The following is a 20,026-nucleotide window of genomic DNA, read 5'->3' as shown; positions in this document are numbered from 1 at the left end:
ATCCAACGGGGGAATTTTAAGTTATCCCAGTGACTAAATCTATGGAAAGATAGGTCATTCTAACAGACGTTCGGACCCCCAAACTTATATTAACTTTATTATTTACAGCCGGATAACAGTAACGACCGGTTAGGCACACTAGAGGGTCATTTATCAGGCATCCCGCCTCCCAGCACCACACATTTAACTTATTGATTGATGCCTGCCTGTCTAAGCAACAACCGATAGAGTAACAAAGTGTCAGATAAGGCCTCGTGCAATATTAAAATGGCGCCGAAGCTCTCTCATCGACCAGAAATAATAAAGTAAAGATGCTGCGCCTTCTTACTTCCTTAATAATGAGTGTCTCTTCAATTAACGTCCTAATTAACAGGCTAATTTAATGTAGGCCGAGTGAGAAACGATATCCCAAGTGCAGAACACGGACATTTCGTGTCACCACCGGTGTCCGTACTCCCGAGACAGCCTCATTTATCATCCGGGGACATCTTCCCTCTTCTGCTGACGTCATTCCAACTCGATAATAAGAGAGGACGTTCGATTAAAGCTGCACACATTGTTGTATGATGCCAAGCCGTTAAGAAAACCATCCGGCATCCTCATCTTCATCCTTACCAACTCTCCAGATTTTTGCATCTTCCTGACGTTTCCCTCTCTTCGTCATCTCTCTAATCACTAAAAAAACTCTTTAACTAATTAATTTACAAAGCTGTGTAATTTAGATTTTAGTGCTGAGAACTCCAACGAATCAATAACCGTGGTTAATTAATTATTAACTGGTACAAGTGTCCTTGTCATAGGATTTACTATGTTGGCTTCGTCATAGCAATCGTTTGATGGATTTCTAAACCATAATTCTAATATTAATTGGTCACTCGTGTTGTATTTTCACCCATCTAACACACCTTCTTCATTTCCTCAAAGGGATTTAGGTGTAAAGTGGGGTAGAGATGTAGAATTTTTCGTTATATCCCCTTATTGCTAACTCGACTTCCATGTTGAAGAATTCCATAGATTAAGGTACAACCCATGGTTGGTTGATGTGGAGAATGTTTTAATGAACATCACTGATGATAAATATACCTAGCATCGGGCCTCCTGTATATTGATTTTTATAAAAATCAATTTTTAACTAACTTTAAGGGGGGCATCGATGGTAGGAGCTTAACACAGCGAACGGGGGATGATGTTATTTTTTTTAATATTTTCGTGTACTGTTTTCGTGTTAAGAACACATTTATTATTACTAGTGTTGAAATTTGTTATACCAGACTTCAAGTAAAATATGTTTGTTTAACTTATACGTATGTGTGTGCGTATACACACTCCATTTCTCATTGTAGTAACGCCTTTCCCCCGTATACTTGATTGCATTAAGCATGCAATTTTTGCATTTATGTGATTGATATACGAGTTATATTTTTTTTCTATTTAACTAAATAATTTATTGATAAATAAATATATAAAGATGATTGAATGTTTTAAGTAACAGACTGTTATATACTAGCGATTATAAAGTGCGTTACTATAGGAGTAGTATCATTATATGTAATGCCATTTAAAGCTATGTTATAGCTTATTATCAATAAATCCTGAAAGCTTTAATGCCTTCTATATTAATATAATCCGATAAGGAGCCATTGTTGCAGAAAATTTGGGAGATACGGAGATTAAATGTGAGGGATGTGCACAGGCGTGTGCGTTGAGTAACATCTGTCCTAATGTATGGTAAGTAAATGGAACAAACACGTTGACATCGTTTATAACGATCAATAATCGTTGGGATGAGAGAAGGGCCTCGATTGGTTGCAGTTACGACCAATAATCTTACTGGCAAAGTGGGATAAATTACAGATAAAGGCCCCTTTTTTGAGATACTCTTTAGGTTTCAACCTCGTAAGAAGTTGTCTCCTCTAGCGAGACTTTTAGAGATTTGGAAGGTTTTTGAGGAATCGGGGGAAACTCGAGAGGATATTTTCTCAGTTTTTTTATAGTGCAAGATTGAATATGTTAGTTCTGTAGCCATATTCGAGAGGGCCTGGATGCTAGTTGAAAAAAAAAATTGAGTGCGCTTCAATCGTTGTTTAGTTTTCATAGTAATGGAGTCATAAACGGTGTGCTTTTGGTGTGTTTAAAGTCGGAAATACCAGGGGATCTGCGCTAATTTAATGTTATCGGCCTCTTGATGATAAATTAACGTAGTTTCAATAACGTTTCAAGAAAGAAAGTCGCTAAATTTGACAGCATGTGTCTAAAATTCGCATTTATATCATAAATTCATTTAATTTTGAAGGCATTTTGAGTAGAAACTTACTCGGGTTAGGAAGAATTTAGCCTAAAACGTCCCTTAATTCCGTGGACGTAAACTCGTATAGTTTCGGGTGTCATTTCTTCAGAATAGGAGACATTAAGGTTAAAAACTCCCCAGTTTTGGGAGAGTTTGGAAGTATAGAAACTCTATCAGATTCTTTGTATCTACACTCAATTTTGTGGGTATCTGCATCACAAATTTCACTAATTTTATAGGTATTTCGAACCTCCGATTAGTGTGCATCTATGCCATAAAATATCACGTAGTTTCGTGCGAATTTATCACCTGAAACTCACAGAGATTCGGTAGCATCAAGATCGAGAAACTCTCCCAGCCTCTAGAATATATACAGAACCAGAAATTCATACGGGTTTGTAGCAGCTGGAACCAGAAACGCGAAATTAAATATGGCGGAATTAAATCACTGCAAATTTTCACAGCGTGACGTCACATCTTTCCACCCTTAATAGAGTGGGAGGAGAGCGAAACGTTCGAAAAACTCTTGCTGCGGTCGATTGGGATGGAGTAAAGAAAGTGGATGAAAAAAAAAAGGAAACGAGAAAGAAACCGAAAGAAAAAAAAATGAAAGGACCCCTTTCTCCACATTGCTCGTTAGCTTCTCTTCCTTTCCAATAATTTGCAGATCTTTCTAAAAGGGGCGTGGATGGAAAAAAGGCGAAAAAAGGGCACTGGAAAAGAGGGAGGAGTCACATTAACGAGCAGAGCCGAAGAAAAATTTCTTGCCGTTACGGGTTGGACCATAATTAAGTTTTTTTTTCAACCCTCTCTCTTCCTTCTTCACTGTACTTTTAGGAAAAGAGGGAGGACGTGGTACGGGTTTCTCCCCTTACACAATTCTGTGTCCTCCCCCTTCTTCACGTATTTGCATTAATCACATCTAAACCGATACACCGTTACCGAACTGTTGGCAGAAAAGAATAATAATAAAAAAAAAAGTCCGTGCAGGTCCTGGTTCGCTACATTTAAGCTAAGTTAGTCAGGTTCCATTTGCGTTTTGATTAATGTCCTCCATTAATCGAACACAGCACAGCAAACTGAGGCCTTCCTCTGTTCGTTAACGGACTTATCTTCACTTGAATATTCAATATGACAGAAAATTTGCTAATAAATTCCAACTTTGCTTCCCGAGTTCGCAATCGGGTCTTCAGGTAAACATTTATTTTTTTTTTTCATCGCTTATTTCTCTTATAATACGCGTGAAAGGCCTAAAATTGTGTAAGGCCTTAAATCTATTTTAAGTATATCTTATGCCCGGTGAAAGTTTTAAAGTGCATAAAGTTACTCTTAGAAGTTGTAAATTTGTGTCCATTTTCTTAGATTTTTACTGGCGATACGACTTTATTTTGTATTTTTAAAGTATTTTACATCTTTTTGCTGTATTATCTTTATTGTATATCGATTATTTTGCCTATAAACATTGAGAAATTTTAAGTTTGGGGTTAGAAAATCGATAAAAACTGAAGTTCGAAACTGTCAATTCTCTAATAAATGTATAGAATATTAGAAGGCCTATCGAATTTAAGATGAAATTATAAGAATTTTAGCTAATTTAGGCCCATTTTAAAGCTTAAATTAGACAAAAAAGGGGGTTTTAAAACACGCTAGGTAGTGTTTCTTTGTGTAAAGTAATTAGAAAAAAAAGAGCGTGACAAGGTTTTAATTTCCCAAAATCTTTAGAAAATATAAAAAAACCCGCTGATTTAAAATAATTATTTGCAACGTAAACCAAAGAAAGGGAGTCGTTTGCCACAGAAAAGTTCAGGTTAGATAACAGACCATGAGTAATGCTGTGGCAGACACAAATATTGACACAGGAGTGGAAGCAACTTGTGTGTCCGCCTCGATGCTTGTGAACGAAACTTTGGATACCTCTGACCACTTCCCTGTGCAAAGTAAGTGCAGATGTCATCCGGAAATGAGATTTGACTCATTAGAAGTCCAAAACCAATTCGAGAACGGGTTTTTTCTGGTCTCTCACAACAAAATGCTTTTAAACCTTTGTGAGTTTAGTAAATGCGGATGCATTAGCGGGCTTAAAATTAAAAGAGAATTCACAGAAAAATGGCTTTAAAATCTTCTATTTCCTTTACAGTCGAGTAGTATTTAAGTAAAGAGTACAGGGAGAAGGGGTGTTTAAAAGTATACAATCGATAGAAGTTCGTTGGAAAATTTTTAAGGTTTTATAAACAAAGTTTAAAAATTATGTTTAATACTGTTTCTTTTTTATTATGAGATATAAAAAATAGACAAGTAGGAGCAGCTAGTACACGATTGGGTGGAATTTCTGAGTGAAGAAATCCGGGAATATCAGAATGAAATCAGACGGAAACCATGACCCATAGTAGGAGTCAGAGATGGCAGAAGATCCGGAGTGGAAACGGAAGATAACCTTCTATCCCCCCGATATAAGCTTAGTAGGTGGACGGTGAGATCGGGTGATTTACCGGACAGAACGTTGAGGGAAGTGGGAAAGTAATCCTGCAAAGTACAGTCCTTGGACTGTGCCATCTCGATTGGCGAAACCCAAAAAAAAAACATAAAAAAAATACTCCCATTCGACGTATCACTCTGTAACGGGATTTCCTATCTTGGTTGAAGAACTTTGCTTCTGACAATATCTTCCTTCTTACCTCCTACTCGTCATCCCCCCTCCAATAAGCTTATTATCGATGGTTTATGGCTCTACCAATTTGTACATTTGTAAATCGCAGAAGTGTTTCCGGATTGAATTCAAATATTTTAAACTTTTAAGCATCCATTCTTTTCTCTTCTCTTCCTCCTCTTCATCTTCATCCCATACGGCGATTCTTTATTTCGAACGCATTAGAATTAATCTATCGCTTACAGAAACGTGTAAAGTAGCTAAATTGATGCACGTTTTAACAAAAAAAAACCTCATAAGAAATTTTTGGAGGCGAGGGAAGAGCCGGAGTCGGGCGAGATTGTCGAATTTGTATGGAAATGATATACAAAATGAGCCTCTTAAAAAGTGAAGTAAGCTGTGTAGAGCGGAGATAGTCAACAAGTGCTATTACTCTTTTAATAAAGAGCCATTGGTAGCAAGGTTTTTTTGGGGGGAGGAACATAAAAAATGGATCAACGATTTATTTCTATTAGAGCCAAGATCAGAAGAAGAAGAAGGATAAAAGAAAAAGGGGGAAATTCTTAAGGTTTTCTATCTATCCGTATTGGAACGACACCAAGTGAATGGCGCAACTTCCCACGAGGATAAGGAAAGTAAATTGCGGTATGACAAAGACTAGACGGGTAAACACTGAAACACATCTACATACATAGAAGTGGAGAAAACTCCTGCAACAGTCCACAACATCAAGAAATAAATATACAAGAGGGGAGCATAAATCAAGCGATAGAATAAGCCGTTTGCAAGACGTACGGGTCCCATGTGGGTTCTACATCCTCTCTATTACTTTGCAATACGGATACCCCTCTATCGTCGGCAATCACGACGACATTGAGATGGCAGAAATGAAGGAAGAATCGAACTGAGCTTTACCATTCATCGAAGTAGGTTGCACCACTCCCACGGTGACACTCTCATCGCTTCTATTTCTCCAAAATACTGTGTGAGAATAAAGGAATCGTGCAGGGAGACTTATCTTGTCTAAGCACGTCTTTTATAACCCCTCTCAGTTGTGTTTAAGTTTTTCTTATGTCGTTTGATCCGGTTGAAGCCCGTGTGAAGGCCTTTCGGTCATGCCAGCGTTGGAGATGTACTTACTCTGCAGATAGATTGGGTGTGATGCGATCGACAGGACAAAAATGTCAATGATGGATTCACCCCGAGACGATGCAAGTGAAGCGAAGAAGAAGAGTATTCCAGGAAGTTAATCTTAGGCAGATTTTTGCTTTGAAGAAAGCTTGGAAAGTAGAGGAGTTGTCAGCTTGTTTAAATTGTTGAATGTTTTATGCACGTCGAAGGATGCGGTGTCAGTGAACTCCTTCTGCTTTAACTGTCAAAACTGTTAAATATAGGCACACACACATACACGCTCTTTACGCCTTACTGAAGTATTGCTTTACTAGAATAAGATAAATTGCTTTAAATGTGTTCTTTTGTCTGCTGTGTTTCTTCTAAAAACGTCTGCAATCTTTTCTAATTTTGACTTCTAAACCCCATTCTCTAATTAAAATAACTAATTTTTAACTCCTCGAAGTTTCTTCTCCTTCCGTTTCCATTATTAGAGACGAGTTTTGAGGTAGAAACGTGTACAAAATATATGAATATGTAGCTACATCGTTATCTGGATCTAGCATATTTTGAATTGTGGGCGATAGAATAGATTAGAGTTGTTCTGGGGGATTATTTTTCTAGTTTAGAGCCTGTAAACAGATTATGTGCCACGTTAGAAACGGGCGATGCTAAGTCCAAACAAGCACTCATATATTTGTTTAATGATGTGACCGAGAGCTGGAACAGCTGGTGTACTGGACGAATACGTTGGAGGTGCCAACATCCTTTCACACCGAGTGTCCTTTTGCCAGCCCTTCTAACAATAAGGCGATATATGAAATGCCTATTGACGTTAAATCTATTGAGGGCATTCGTTAAGCTACCTGTAAGGAATATAGATTCGAATGAAAGGAATGGTTCTCTAAGGGGATAAGACTAAACATCTTTTTGGGGGGTCCTACACAAGTGAAACAGATCCCGTGACCCCCGGGTCTCGGACCCTGCCCTCGGGAACGCCTCGACGTCTTTACCCTATTGTGCATTAGGGAAAAGTACAACAGTAGGCAGGACGACGTTGAATGGTAACTCTCTTCACTCTGCCAACCGTGGATCCTTCGAGGGGGCAAATTGGGGGTCCTTCTTCATTGTAGTGGTGCCAATTGAAGAACGAACCGATCGAAAGGTGGTATAAGAGCTACTGACTTAAGTCATAAATAAGGCTAACGTGGGGTGGGAATACCACGGGTGGGCTATCTTTCGACCCCCCAGAAAAAAGGTCTTTTTCACACTTCCATTGATGGCTGAAGACGGTGGGTGGTACCGATGTTACCGTATTAGCATTGATGGTGTGTTGACGCGTGAGAGAAATCGGAAACGGTCCAACCCCTCTTCACAATACCTGCCGTCCGTAATGGAGTGCAGTGAGTGACTCCGGGTCACATGGGGTCGCGGGACTTCTGGAACCATCAGAAACGTCTTATTATGCTAAGGGTCTCTAAATAAATTCGCCTCTTTGTGTCACACAAAGCTCCCTTTCATCGAGTAAATCTTCAGAAATATTTTTCGCCTGAATAAAAACTCTTTCGACGTATCTAACCACTCGTTAAGACTAATTTTTTCTCTTTTTTTTTATTTATTTTTTCATTCTCCTTCCTCCCTTTAGAACTGCTCGAGTTAAGAGACTCCTCTCTGACTTCATTGCCTCGTAGCACACTCGGTAAACAGGGTGATTAAAGCAGGTAAGTCTAAACATCCCGGTACAAGCTGGGTATTGTTTGCTTCATTAGCCTTAGAAAAAAGATAAAGCTTGCAAAATTCCTTTAGAATTAATCGATTTGATTACTTTCCTATGTCTAAATTATGAGAAATTTATTAATTAGCATCCTAACACTTAGTTTGGAAGCTTCGTAATATCTTTAAGGATGATTCAATTTTCTTAGCCAAGTTTTCGTTGTAATATAGCCAAATTTACGGGCCCGAAAGCGAAAATAGAAGGCCTACAACTGACTTAATTGTTTAACTATCGAGAAAAGTGACGTTAAGTAACTATAATCACGCATTATTTACATCAAAGCTGAGGAATAGTCAATAGATTTAACTGATCTTCCGCATTCTAAAGAGCTTGGGATGCAGAATTTCAGTTGAAAACTCAATTTTTCGTCTAGAAAATCGCTTTGTTAACTACATATTAACAAATCGGAAGCTATAAGTATAGGGCCTAACGTCAAAATTAGTAGGCCTACGCTTCGTTATGGTTATAAGTAAGGAGAAAAATACAAGCGTTATCTGTATCCAGACCAAATTAATTCTAGAAAGAGAGAAAGGAAGAGGAGGAGAAGGAGGAGAAGAGGGAGGAGGTTTTCGTGCCCCTGTGCTTCACTAATTGTTGCAAGTAGCAAGAGCAGATAACAGAAGACTTCGTGTAGCATGTTTCGCTTACAATTAAAGCCATTACCATTTGAATAGAATGTAGTATGATCGGCAAGTCCGCACATCTGCCTGATCTGTCGTCTCTATTCAGTGCAGCTGTAAGCAGTGTTGGTGCAGTGCAGTATTTCCAATTGTCTGCATTCCATACGAAACACAGCCTAATCTCTTTTCCAATTATAACAGGCGTCGTTGTAACAGAAGTGAAGCGTGCACCTTTCTCCCGATAGAGAAAAGTTAATTAGAGCTTTTGACTCCGTTTGAGTCGCTCAACTGCTTTAGAATTTAAACGGAGAGAGAGAGAGAGACAGAGAGAGAGAGAATCTCTTCCAATCCGAACTCATTTAAATCGAAAAATCGTTTTCTGTTTTAAATCCTTCGACAGAAGTGTCCCATTCCATCTTTACTTTCCCCTTCTCTCTCTCCTTTTTTCTTCCCTGCTTTCTTCTACTGATTTTCCTATTTTCCTATTCTTTTTAATCTGTTTATCGACTTTAATCTTCGAATTAATTTATATCTTTAAAAGATCTTTGCCTTTTAAAACCCGTTTACTCTAAAGATACTTGATGATAATTTTCAATTCGGATGAGGATGCTCTCTCTTGTTTAAATAACTTTATCATTCTGATTTTTCCAATTTTTTGATGATTTTACGCTATAAAAGTCGACTTTCTACTTTAATAACGTCAAATTTATGGATGACGAGAGAATAATTTCATTTTTATTGCGCTACATTCGAGATGATAAGTTAATAATGATGATAATTGCAACCTGATAGCGCTTATGGTTCCAAGTTTATACTGTGGAAGTGGATGATAAAGTGATTCTTTCACTTTTACTATGTTCTCGTCAAGATGATAAGATGATAATTCTAACTTTAGGATGCTAATTTGATAAGTTTAATGATGATAATTTTCATCTGCTTCTTCGTTAATGACGTTATATATATATATATATATATGGATGATAAAGCGATGCTTTCAGTTTTAATGAGCAATTTTCAAGATAATAAGTCGATAGTTCTAACTGTAATTAAGAATTGATAAATTGATGATAATGTTCTTCCTTAACGCTGTAAACTCCGTGGATGATAAGTCGATAATTACACTTCTATAGTTAAGATGATGCTAAATTGAGTGTTAGTGATGATAAGTCAAAAGTTTCAGCTTTAATGTATTCTCTTCAGGATGATAAGTTGATAATGATTACTCGAAGATTTTTAAATTGATGATATTGCTGTAATTTCAGATGAAATTCTAGAATCATTCCGGGATTTTATAATTTAGAATAAAGCTTAAATATTCATGAATAACAAGGAGGAAGATGTAATTACATTTATAATCACTTCTTCATTTGGTATAATTAGTTGCGATTTTTAAATCTTTAAGCCCAATACTACAGTACAATCCTGAATTAGCCTCATATTTAATGGGGCAAATGGTATCTTCGTATTTGATAGTGCTAACTCTGTAGATGATAAGTCGCTGATGATAGTGTTAAGCTGAGATATATAATTTTGATAACGCGAAATTCGTGCTTGATATCTATAATTTTATGATGATAAATTCATAATATCAAATAAAATTTCTAGTTTTTATGGTAATAACTTCAGGATGATAAGTCGAAAACACCATTTTGATAGTGGTAACTATATGGATGATAAGGGGATGATTCAAATTAAAATTCTCTTAAATCATTTTAAATATTTCAATTTTTATCGTTTATAAATTTTAAATTGCGAGTTCCTTTTTAATTATTTATATTTTTTTATCATTTCTGGCAAATAATTCTACTGATTTTTCCCTTCTTGTTGATTTAATAAAGGATTTAAAGACAAGAGATTTTCTGATTTAGTAAGGGAAAAATCAGTAGAATAATTTTTGGAAAATGGTTAGAAATATTAATTATTCCCTGAATTATTTACAGATTTTTCTCTAATTAAACTTGGTGAATACTTATAGACTTATTTAGGGAAAAATCAGCAGAATCATTTTCAGAAAATGACAAGAAAAGGAAAAATCGGTAGAGAATGTTGAGAAATGCGGATTATTCCCTAAATAACTCATTGATTTTTACTTAATTATTTCCTTAAAAAATTATTGATTTTTTTCTAATTAAATTTATAAATTATAGGTTTAATTGTATACATATATAGGCCCAATTAGGGAAAAATCAGTAGAATTATTACAAAATAATCTGAAAAATAGTGCAGCAATTTCCTTTCTTATTTCATTTATTTATCTTTAAAATTAGCCTGCAGAGGCCTATTTACAGATGATTTAACATCTCAATTTAAAATATTTAATAATTTGTATAAATTAATAAATTTTAATGATTTTTTTCAATTATTTTTCTACATAAATCTAACTATTAATTTCATCTCTCTCTCTAAACAGTAAATATTTAACATTTAAATACGATCGAACCTGCAAACAACGGCCACCTCTAAACGACGACCATTTTCGGGAAAGTTTCTACTCGAAATAGATACAAGAATAACCTCCAAACAACGGCCAGTCCCCCACTTTTTACGTTCCAATCAGTGTCCGTCCTTCACAGGTTAGGCTGAATAATTATTTTATTCAATTTTCAAATTTTTATGGGTAATTGTATAGACAATAGTCCAATTTATATATATAAACACATCTAAATTTAGCATCATCCAGTAGATTGAATGGAGAATGGAGAAGATGGATATTTCTCTATAAACGTCCAAGTTTATTGGGGTGATAGCTGAGTATAAATCCCCCTATTTCTCTAATTATACCCCACACTATTACAGTAAACAGTGGATAAAAAATTACTGTAAAGAATCCCTTAATGTAGACAATTATCCAAATCATCTACTAGGACTTTTATATTAATAAAGGAGGGTAGTTTCTGTAGAATGGGTTGAGTAATCCCTCACAGAGTACAAACGATTTCCAGTAGTAGAACAACCGCACCAATCTTAAACCAGGCAAACACCGAGGTTGCAAATAAAACAGTTTTCTAGATAATCTTATCAGCCACGATCTCAGACAGGTTGAATTACTGAGCCATTTCGTTGCAGCCCAACAATTCCCAACTCTCACTCGCACACAAACACGCCTTTTACAGTTTTCTAGCAAATCTGAGGTAGAGCTAGATCCAGATTGAAACCTTCTAGAACCATAACTAACCCGAGATTCTCGCACTCCCCTTTATTAGTCTACCTTACTGAGATGGTCATTTGTAGCCAGTGGATAGCTTAGCGAATGCCAGCAGTAAATTCTACCCCAATCCTAGCTATTTCCGGCTTATCCTACTTCTGTGTTACTCCTTTTTTTTTATTTTTATTTTTTTTATTTTTCCGCGTGGTTTGGATTTTTATAGCGGCTCTACCTCATTTCTGAAAACCCTCCTGCGTGTTCTGCTAACAGATTGATTAGAGGAACCGTTTTGGACCTTTCATTTGTAAAAATCGTCGCGGGGAAAGGGGTGTACCAGGCTCTTTCCAGTTGATTAAAGTGGTTTTCACTCGGATCTAATGGGGCAAGAGTGGCCATTGTCGGTACTCTAATCAAACGTCCAGTTCGCTTTTACCCCCCCGTTTCCGGCCGTGATCTGGGCCCTTAATTAGTTGCAGTGTTGCCATCCCTTAAGTAAGCCGTTTACAAGGAGCTCACGCTTGTAGGAGGTCGTTAGGCTTAAGTGCGCCGGTGGAAGGTGCTTTTTTTCTTCTTCTTCTTCTTCCTTCATCTTTTCCTCCCTTTTTCCAACTGGAAAAACGATGGTTTTATCGGCATCTACAACTGTACGTGATGCTGTACGTGTTGCCATTCTTTGCTCGTTCTTATCTGAAGTCTCGACTTAATCTGGGAATTCAATTACTTTTAGCCCTTCTATTGCTGTTCCTTATAACAGGCCTCACAACTTGTCTGACATATCTCTCGGGAATCGTTGTATATCATTGAATTACACTCATCATTCTGGAACGACATTCTACCGAGTAATGGCAGATTAAGGATCTTAATTCTATTTTCTCTACTTTTTTTCTCAAATTTCTAGAAGATTTATTATCCCTTCCCCCAAAATTTGTGAATTCTCTTAGTGTAACTGAAGAAAAAAATAAAATAAAATAAAAAAAATAAAAATCTATCCTCTACTGATTTCGAGAGATTTATTACTCGTTTGATTCCATCTCTTTGATTCATGAAGACTGATCGTTTCTGTATGATAATCATGCGATTATCCTATTATCTTGAGATTCGAATCAATTAAATACGTTCTCCACTCTCTAAAAAACGAATGTAATCATCTCTTATCGTGCCTCTTTACACTTTATCTTATAAAAAGCCAGCTTCAAACGTACGTTTCGCTTAAATATGCGCTTTTTGATCAATTTTTACACGTTTTACTCGCTGAAAATCTTCCGGAAAAGTTAAAATATTTATCACTTTTTAACCTGTACTTATATATGTACTGTACTTATGTACTTTTAAATATTTAACACTTTTTAACTAGAATTTACCATAAAATATGTCTATAACTATACCTCGTTAGTCCAAGGCCTACAACAGCTTTAACAGTTAAATTTACGAATAAATCTTAAAGAAATTAAAGAGAAAAATCTCTAAAAAATATCCCTCCATTCGCGTATTTAAAAACAATAATAGGATTTAAGTTATTCAGCATGCCACGAAGAGAATATGGATGTTGTTATTATTAAAAAAGAAAAGAAAAAATCCTCCTTCTCCTCTCGCTGCTCCTCGAATGATGCTGTTTTCTTCACGATACTGTTACAGTTGATAACGACTTTTTACAGTCAGAACTGGACGATAAATTTCACGTTTCGACGAAGTCGATTGTCTAAACGTTAAACTGACCGTAAAACGGTCTTCTAAAATCTTAAAAGTTTAGCTTCAATTGTCTCATATAAAACCACTCAGGAATTAGCTTTTGACATGGCCTTACTGCTTTAACTACCTTTAATATATTATACTAACCTCTCGCCAACGATTCTGTTTATTCAATCACAACAATTCCTACTTTTTCCTATAGGAAAAGACCTTATTTTACTGGCACACGTCGGAGATTCTGTAAAACACTCCTCTTTCCCGACGAGTTAAGCGAGTTTTTACATGTTTAGAGAAGAAAAAACATGAGTATCCTCGTGTTTTTATTCTCTAGAATACGTAAAACAGATAATACATGTAAGAAAGCATGGAAATATCCTAGATGTAGGCGGCCGAAAGGCGTAAAATTCAACCCCTTTCCGCGCGCAAAACGTCACAGGATTCAAATTATCTTAGTGTCTAAAAAACGGAGGTGAGTAAATTGTATAAATTTTAAAAATTCGTCACGTTAACGACGAGATATATCTAGAAATTAAGCAAAAAAATAATGCGATAGTCGAGGGTGGGGAGAGAGAGAGAGAGAGAAAGCGCGCGATACGTGGTAGGGCGTGCTTTAAAAATCTGCAGGAGCGCACACAACAGCCTGTAAGTCAATTTAATAAATTCCATCTACGATTTAGCACGGTTAGACCCCGATAGAATGACGAGCCAACGTATGAAGCACACAGATTGCGCACGAACTAGGTACTAGTAGAACGTTAAAGCGATAGGCAGCGGGATAATGGCGTCGTCTCAACACATGAAAGAAATTTACTGGTTCCTGCTTAACAGGAAATCATACACGAGTAGATACTGGCTAGCCATAGATATATTCGCTTATTGTCTACAGCTGTTGCCATTTGTCTCCGTAATCAGGCATAATTTATCGCTGCGATTTACATAAATTGACCAATTACCGCCCCGTAATAGCTTCAATCGTCTCTCCCGGTCGTTGAGGGGGGATAGAAGAGCCGACTGGAGACGTTGCAGCCAGCATAACTGGTCCATCTATCACTCGATAAGTTGGAGCGAAAATAAGCCTATTTCGTGTCATCTCAAAGACGAGAGAGAAAGAGGGAAAATCTAACTACTACTCCCGTTAGAAGTTCTCCTTCCCTTCCTCCCCCGCCTCCGTCCCCCTCCTCCAACTGTCATTTCGATGCTCGCGTGTTGTACTGTAATCTGCATGTTGAGATGTGAGGCAGTCGACGGATCCGGCTGGCTAAGTAGATGCAACGTCTGCGGTGTGAAGCTTGAAAACTGCCAGTCCGGTGCTTGCATACATCAGCAGTTTTCCTCCACTCCTTGTATACCTTCAGGGCCATGGCTAATTCCACGTAGGAGCCGGGTGTGAGCGAAGGTGTAGCTTGTGAAAAGATCTGCTGATGGAAACTCTTAACTAAATGATAGTGCTTTTTATACATAATGTGCTCCGTACGACGTAAGAAAGACATCTGCACACACTGCACGATTCTAACTTTGCTTTAATACTTTCTCCCCAGGATTTACTGAATATATATAAACCCCTTCTATATATAAACACAATATATTAAAGTCGAATTCGTTTCCCCCTCCTCTACCGCACCCACAATTTATATCGATTTAAATTAATATTTTACGCCGTACGTTCGTTTGTATGTCTGTTACGGTTTTCTAAACACATATATATATATATATCTTTTGTACCCCTTGCAAACAATGAGTGATCTAGTGAATTTTAGATGGGGAAGGAATGATGTGTTGGTGAAGCATATTGGTTTAACCTCGCCTCTCTCATAATAGAGAATTGTTCGACTCACTGGTTGGTCTTCCTTTTTAACCAAAATGGCCTTTCCATCTGTCACCCATCCGCTGTTTACCCTACTCCACTATACACATAAATATAAAGTTTATGCAGTATCTAACGTTGAATAAATCGCTATAAACTCCCCTTTCGATTAATGAATTAAATTCTTAGTTATTTTTAATGACGTTTTACTTAAAATTATGCGATTTTGCTTTTTTTATTCTATGGTAATTCGTGTATTAACGTATTTTCTTATGGTAAGTGCTTAGGCTTTAAGCTTACTTATGAAGTTATTCGTGCTTCGAGCTTAGCTTAATTTTTCCACTTTTTATGAAGTTTTGGCTTAAAATTATGCATTTTTATGATGTTTAAGCTATGGAAATTTGAACTAAAATATTTTTTATTATGATAGGTGCTTAAATAAATAGATTTTAAGCTTACTTATGAGGTATTCGTGTTGTTTAATCTTTCTCCACAGCCTTACTTATTAATTAATTTCTTCCATTTTTAATGGTGTTTTGACTTAAAATTATGCAATTTTATTCCGTTATATTTGTGGAAATCTGAATAAAAATCTATTTTCTTATGGTAAATTCTATAAATAAAAACTTTTTTGATAGTTTTATTTGTGTTGTTTAAGCTCCATCTTCTAAGTACGGAATCGTGCGTTATAAATAAATAAAATGCTTAAATGTTCGATATTTTGGACATTTTTATGCTTAAATTATGCAATTTATTCTATATAAAAATTAAGGAAAATCTATTTTCTTGCATTAGATAATTATATAATAATTTTCGGACGGTTTTAAACATAGTCGAAGCTATAATTCCTGCCATTTAATCTCTCTCCAACCCGAATTACAGCGCTTAATTTATCCTTCTTCTAGCGTAGTTTCGACTTAAAATTACACATTTTTCTATAGTTTAGTGTGCAGAAATACGAAGAAAAATGTATTTTCTTGCAGTAGATTATTATATAAGAAGGTATTAAGCTATATTAAACAGTTAATATTCGCCCACACTCTCCAACAACGAATTAATGGCTTAATTTTTCCATTTTTAATGCCATTTTGGCTTAAATTTGCACATTTTTATGCAGTTTAATACGAATAAAAATGTATTTTTCTTGCAGTAGGTGCTTATATAAAAAGTTTCAAATGGTGTTAAACTGAGTGGAAGCGGTAATTCGTGAGTAATAAGAACAGTCACGACCTTAGAATCTATATGTTTTTGAAGTCGTAATAAAGTATTTCTACTTTGGGAAGGAGCCGTATAAAGATTATGACAAGTGGACAAATGAATTTGTTGCATTGTTTTTTTTATTCCCCTTTCTCTTTATTACATTCTTCGTTGGTGGTCTAATTTTTAACATTCTTGTTTCTCGTGCGATCACATTATATGTGAACAGAGAGCACATTAATAAAAACCCTGCACGATTTGCAGTTTATGACGTTCAGATATAGAATTTTTTTATTATTTAAAAATTTATTTATAGCCCGATATTTGAAATTTTCAGGAAAGGTGTGGAGTCGAAGAGAATTTCGTGTTTGAAAAATGTTTTAAAAATTAGTTAATTTTTATAAGTTTATAGGCTAAAAAAGTACAGGAAAGGCTACGAATTACTCTTAGAAATTGTAAAATTTATGTATTTTAAGGCTGGAGAGAAGAATTTATGTTTAAAATTGTGGTAAAGAGGGATAGAAGTGTGTTGTTGAAGCTTGGAAAATTGCGAAAATTGTGAGGAGAGATGAGAAAATTGCAAAGAAAATTGTAAAAATTTGCAAGAAAAATTGTAAAAGGTATAAATTGAAGATGCTCAAAAATGAGTAAATTATTCCGAAACGAGATTTTTAAAAAATTAGTGTATTTTGCCTTAATTATAATTAAAAATTGGAATAAAAACTATTTAAAAAATAATACAAACAAGGGGACGTGTAGTAGGATTTTAAATATATTTAAAAGAAGTTAAGGTTAGATATAGAATTTATCAGGCAGAACATGGCAAAATGATTAAAATATAAACGAAAAGAAATTGTTTATTGGAAGAAAATAGCAATGAAATGAAGGCAAAACAAGTTCAACTCGTGATATTACCAGGCCAGAAGTAGGGAGTGTGTAGTATAGTCTCTCGGAATCCCGTGTGCAATCACACTCAACAATTTTCATCAACACAATGGCGCAGAATGGAGAGGTGGCTGAGTGGCCCTTTGCCCTTTCGCCCATCATCGGCCAATGATCCGTTCCATTAAATACGTCTGGGTCTTTGGAGCGTAGGGGGAAATGGCTGTGGGGGTGAGCCCACAATAAGGGTGAGCGTCAGTAGGCCTCTTCCCCCCAGAGTCCTTGGAACGGAAAATTGAATGCAAATCAGTAGCGAAACTGATCAATATGTCTTCCATCCCCCGGCTTTCCTCCCCTCTTCCCGTTCACAAATGCTGATCTCACAGCTTGCAAATGTAATCTTGGTTCCGAAGTTTGGGATTTTAAGCGTCCTTCTTGTTACATCTGTTGTTGCCTGACGTCATACGTGTTAATTTTGCCGCATCCTAAACTCCCCCGTAAAAAAAAATAATTCCGGAGTGATGCGGAGGAGCATCCTCTTCTCTATATTTAATACTAAGTTCGGGTTCGATTTCCGTCCGATTTTAATTACGGGGGGTTAAAATATATATAGTGTCGAGTGTATAAAAAAGCATAAAGTCGAGCCGGAGAATATTTATCGTGCTACGTAGACGTAACACAATGTCGAGCAACAATTCCCGATAAGCATTGTGTGAACATAGTGCGTCATGCTTTCAAAATGCCAAAAATTTACGGTCGTCATAGCGATAAGAAAAGAGAACGGGGGGAGGATCGTACCTCGAAAAGCATTGTCCTCCTTCTCAGCAGTAAATCACGTTGTTTAAACGTCACGGGCGTCACTTGTGACGCAAATGGTCTTCGGGTGAGAGTCAATAAGAGGCATCACGCATCTGGACGTTGTCTTTGTCCAAACCTGAGGACAATAGATTGCTGAAAGGGACAATGCCTGCTACGACACAAGCAAATTGGAATCTAGGAGGGGGAATATTGGACAAAATGCGTTTTCTTTGCTTGTCTATTGCTGACGTCGACCAACCTAATTTAATTCCAGATATATTCGTGACGTTTTCGAGACTTATATTACGCGTGTTTATCGTCCTTTATGAATTTTAATGATGGAAAGAAATGCCGTGATTCCTTTTTATATATATATAAAAATAATATCGCTTAACCAATTACGTTTTTATCTATTAATACAAAGCGGGTCATATGGCACGGCATCCACCGCACGACACATAAAAATAATGTTATATATATAAAAATAATATATCTTAACCAATTACGTTTTTATCTATTAATACAAAGCGGGTCATATGGCACGGCATCCACCGCACGACAAATATTCCAAATGATTTACTTTACTCGAGCACGCTGCAACATTTCCTTTATTTTTACCATATTTCTAAGCAGTGCCGATTACATTACACTCGAAACAATTTGCGAAGGGAAGATTACGGCACGCAGCTGCAAACAATTCAAAAAACCACGTGGTATGATCACCTTGGACATGCGACTTGTGGAGAATGACGATTCCAAACAGGCATCTGCATATGGCTACACTCGACCCGTTGGTGCGGATGGATGCTGCGATCTATGCCCCGCTCGGTACACTGAAAGACATAAATAAATCATCGAAAGAAACAGTAATAAAAAAGATGAGACTTTAATGGAACAATATAGTAGTCCAGAGCTGAGGGGGTGATATTTATCAAACACAACTGATTCAGATACAAACATAATTTGCAAATATTCCAATCATAAAAACAGATATATTTCTTTTGTTTTAACAGCAATATTTACCAAATACGACCGCCACGATAAAAATGGTGGCCATAATCAAAACTGACAGATATCGTGATTTTTTTTGTCTATATTTATTCATAAAAGTAGGAATTTTTCAACTGTTGCATATTTTAACTTCTTTTTTTTTTATTTTTATATTTTTATATAGTTCAAAGCCAACNTAAAAAAAAAATAATAATAAACAACACTACAAAACTCTTTTTAATAGCTTAAAGCGCCTTACTAATTTATAAAAATGGCGCTTCGGGAGCCGCGAACTACTTGTTGATTTTTAATAGCATTCGTATACAATTGACTTACCTCCCAAGCAGCCGGCGACGAAGTCCAGAGCCATTTTACAAAATGTCACGTTACTGACCGGTGTGAAGATCCACAAACGTTATTTCCTTCTCCACAGATACCACAAAAAACAAGGTAATAATATCAACTTTTTCATTTTTGACGATCGACACAGAACTTTTGGATCCAGTATTTATAGATTCGCCCCCGAACCCCGTCTAAAACGCACAAACAACGTGCACGCGACGATCACGACTCGAATTTAACTAACGCATGCGTCGGAACGGAATCAAAAGTGTTGGGCGCATGCGCCTTACGCTCGTTTGTGCGTGTCGTCATCATCTGCTGTTTGTTTATTTAATTGATCAATCTATCTAGCGGCTTTATTCATCAATAAAAATGCTAACAGTAAAAAATTTAATTTATTAAACAAATAAAATCTAATAATTAAGGTCTAAAATGTTTATTTTTTAATAAAGCGCGTGGCTCGAGCGACGTATTGCGCACGTTCGCTTTCGAAAGTTCGGATAATACACGCATGCGCCGTACACTTGTATCATACGCTGTTTATTCAAGCGGCTTACTCAATAAATATATATTTGAAAATTAATTCAATTATTCTATAAAATAATCAAATATTTAAAATAAATGATAAGCGTACATAGTCGCCATTTTTACTCGCGATATTCGGCATTTTATAACTTTTTAACATTTTTTAAAATACCATTCATACTCTTGCGATAATACTCAGTAATCTTTTGTAATAAT

This window comes from Centruroides sculpturatus, unplaced genomic scaffold (genome assembly GCF_000671375.1).
Source record: "Centruroides sculpturatus isolate CEXI.00-Female unplaced genomic scaffold, Cexi_2.0 scaffold968, whole genome shotgun sequence".
In the NCBI taxonomy this organism is placed as follows: Eukaryota; Metazoa; Arthropoda; class Arachnida; order Scorpiones; family Buthidae; genus Centruroides; species Centruroides sculpturatus.
This window is presented reverse-complemented; position numbering follows the sequence as displayed.